Source organism: Seriola lalandi, unplaced genomic scaffold, assembly GCF_002814215.2.
Source record: "Seriola lalandi dorsalis isolate HSWRI2012SDOR001 ecotype SW California unplaced genomic scaffold, Sedor1 jcf7180002054936, whole genome shotgun sequence".
Lineage (NCBI taxonomy): Eukaryota > Metazoa > Chordata > Actinopteri > Carangiformes > Carangidae > Seriola > Seriola lalandi.
The window spans coordinates 321921-325924 of NW_019525488.1; positions in this window are offsets into that span (position 1 = coordinate 321921).

Below are 4004 nucleotides of genomic sequence, written 5' to 3' on the forward strand. Positions count from 1 at the left end.
TGTGTTGTTTTGTCCAGTGTTGAAGTGTTAATCTCTCTTTTCTTTTTTTCTTCCAGGATGCACATTCGACCTTGTTTCTTAGTTACAAAATAAGCCAAAAAGTCACGTGTCACATTTTCCCCCTGAAGGAATGAGTCCTTAGAAAACCATGTAGCACCTGCCTGAGCTGCACTCAGCTCCAACACACCCACACACTGTTCAGACTTCTGTGTGTGTGTGTGTGTGTGTGTGTGTGTGTGTGTGTGTGTGTGTGTGTGTGTGTGTGTGATGCATCTGTCTGCTTAACAACAGTGTGACCTCATTCCCAAGGTGGACATGAGGCTCAGTTTCATCATGCTCACACTATTCAGTCATTTGAAATAATTCTGTGTGTTATTACGTGAAGACACAGATATAATCGTGGGTCGAGGTAACACAGCTGCTCCAGGTCTCAAATACTGTCGGTCAGGTCGTAGATGAGTCAGTGTGATAGTGATAATGGAGATCATAATGGATGCGAGTCAGACAGAGGCAGTAATAATGAGCTCCATGACAGATGAACCTGCCTGTCATCCCGATCTGAGTGAGTCTGGACTCTGTCACTGAGCAGGACTGAGTTCAGAGGTCCTCGCTGCAGGCTGCAGGCACATGCATTAACTCAACATACAGAAAATACCTACTCTGCCTGTAAAAGTGCTGAGTTTAAACTCCTCAAAAATCCAACTTAATATAATTTTAGACTCAAACTCTCATTTTCTTTTCATCTCTGAAATCCTTGAACATTTAGAATCTGACAAATTACTATTTCACCTCATATCATACTTCTAATAATCTTTCTGAACTCTTCCTGTCAACAGAAAAACCTTTGACAGGTGCAGATACACTTACTGAATCACATTTGGCAAATTAAACCTAAAGTTCTCTTGACTTTCCTGACTTTAGCCTGAGAGAGAGTTTACAGAGGGACGCCTCCAGGACACAAGGACGACCTGCAAATGTCCCTCACACACACACACACACTCATTAATGTCCTCCTCTCCTCGCTCTGCTGGGACATCTGGACCCCAGTGATGTGAAGACAGGGTGGAAAGCTGAACCTGATATTTGGCTCTGTGTATTTCTGTCTCTTTGTGATGTGGACACACATCTGTGTGTCTCTGTCGGCCTCTTCATAGAGCGACCGCTCCTCCCACAGGAATCCATCTTGATGTAAAGACTGACACATGGTGCAAGATTTAGGATGATTGTCGGTCGATCCAGTCCCGCCTCTGAGGCCTCCTGTTGTCTGTTGCCATCTTATATCTCCTGTGTTCCCTTCTTCTCCTCCGTCCCTCCTCTTCACTTTGTTCTCCCGCCTGACTCCGATGTTCCCACACATCCAGACTGTCCTCTGTCCAACTCTCCTGCAGGACCGACCCTCGCTGCCAAAAAGATGCCCACCGCTGCCAGACGGGGGAGGTTGTTTTAGAAGAAAGGTCACCCCCCCTCCTCCCCTGTCCTCAGGGGATCATGTGTTGTGTCAACATGGTGTCTCAGATCAGTGCCAGCTGCCCAGCCGGGGGCAGGAACCCTCCAAACACCGAAGCCGTGGTGCAGAGCAGCGCAGATAGGTGGACTCACAGTGGGACAGCGCCCACCGCTCCCCTCTGCCAACTGTGGAGAAGAAACAACACGGAGACAGAGTCTCCACGCTCCATGCCAGCTTCCTGCCATCAGATTAACGCACTGGCATGCAGTGATGGTACAGGCCGGATCCCCAGGCTGTGAAGAGCAGCCATGCACAGCTGTGAGGGCGGCGCTCTCATGAACACACCAGACTTCTTGTGAAATCAGGACAGATGATCAGTAAGTGACTGAAGGGAAGGAAGTATGATCTCTTCCTTTACATGAAGCTACAGATGTGAACGTGGAAGCACATTAAAGCTCCATGTTTCTTCTTCTTCTATGTTTTATTTGAAGTGTTGATCCATCAGAAGATATAAAAACCATCTCAGTGTAGTTTTACATCTCCTCTCTCAGGCTTCTCTCTGCAGCTCTAGTAACAACAGGTCGGTGAGCCAATCAGAGGAGAGGAGGCTCTGAGCCTCTCTTTCACAGTATTAATATAGAAGCTAGAGCTGATCTATAATCACACATGGACAGAGACCTTTACACTGGAGGAGCTTTGAATGCAACGGCCTGTTTCACATTGAATTTTGCAGCTGTGCAGTGAAGAAGACAGACTTTATATCTACAGTAAAATCAAATCACACAAGCAGGTATTGATTTCTTCCAGAGGTGGTGGAGCTGCTGACTGGCTGAATGGGAGAGTTATCAATGACAGCTGACTCCGTCAGCACCTCAGCACTTTATTAACTCAGCAACACCAACACACTTCCCTTCTCTACCGTCTCCCGCCAAAATTTCAGCTTCCTTTCCAGACCTGAGACCGACATAGAGCTGCGAACACAGGCGGGAAACGAAATGAGACCCACATCAAACTCTAAATTTATTTTTGTCATGGACAAGTGGAATTTGGTACCAAAGAAAAAGACTCACCAAAATAAAGGACATGAGGTAGTCCAGGAAGAGGCTGGACGTTCATTCCCTCCCAAGAATGTAAACTCATACATGCAACAACACACACACTGAAATAGACATTACAAGTCTCTTACCTTCTGTGCTCATTTATCAACCACTCAACAAAGCAGCCACTTATGTAACTTCTGTAGCAACACGCTTCTATTTCCAGAGGTGGAGGGAGACAGGAGGGTGTGACCCCTCCCAGGCCCCGGCAGCAGGTGTGGCTGAAGTAAGGAATTATGTCAGAGGCACCCCTCCGTCTGCTGACCACCAGGGGTCAAAGGTCACCCGCTACGGTCAGATACGCTTCCATATTAGTTCTGTAGCAGCAGGTGTAGACGAACCTGAGGGGCCACAATCAACCGGTTCCCCTCTTTTTTATACTTAATGAGAAACTCCATTAATTTAGAATAAATGTTTTATGAAGGTTGTTGACGGACTGAAAAAAGAATCTGTGTAAAAGACAAGAGGTCCTGACGTGACAAAGCAGTCACCAAGCCCCGCCCACCTGGACCCACCTGGACCCACCATCCACACCTTGCAGGATTTGGTTTCTCTGAGTGTTTCTACCTGAAATCTGAGATATTTTTATTGGATAAGATAAGAAAACAGTCAGCCAATCAGAAGAGAGGCTCAGAGCCTCCTCTCTTCTGATTGGCTCACCGACCTGTTGTTACTAGAGCTGCAGAGAGAAGCCTGAGAGAGGAGATGTAAAACTACACTGAGATGGTTTTTATATCTTCTGATGGATCAACACTTCAAATAAAACACAGAAGAAGAAGAAACATGGAGCTTTAACTTCAGGTATCCACTGAAACAATGTGACTGACGCTCAGAGAAGCTAAAGTCAGAAATAAAGAGAGGAGTCACATGTTACTAAAAGAACAATATTTCATATTTTAATTTTGTCTCTGGCATTAGCTGTATTAAATACACATTTTGCTTTCCAGTTTTTTTCTAAGTTTTCAGTTCACATTTAAACCTGTAACCAACTTTTCTCCAGTCAGCGAGCGTCAAACCTTAATCTGACCGACCTGTTAAAACCAAGGCAAATAGAATTTGGAACAATTATTATTTACATAAGATACAAAAATATATTTCACAAAAAAAAGAGATACATTTACAATAAGAAGCTCTATAAAATTACAAATATATTTCTATTATAAAAAGCCTTTTCTTTTTTTAAATACTCTTCCAGCTCAAGTTGAGGATGAGGGAGTGCGGCCTGGTCTGGGTGGCGGGGGTTTGTCAGTGATCCAGTGTCTCTTCGTAGCGTCTATTCCATGTTGTCATTCCTCACAACTTTTCATGGAGTCCGTCGCCTCGTGGCGGAGGAGTATTCTCGTCCTCGCGATGCTAATTTTGACCTTTCATGCCGTCCATACAGCCGCTGGTCGCCGGGTGGTCTGGAGTTAGCGGAGCGCTGGCGGTTGTGGTGACACCCAGCTGTATCCTGTTGGGTG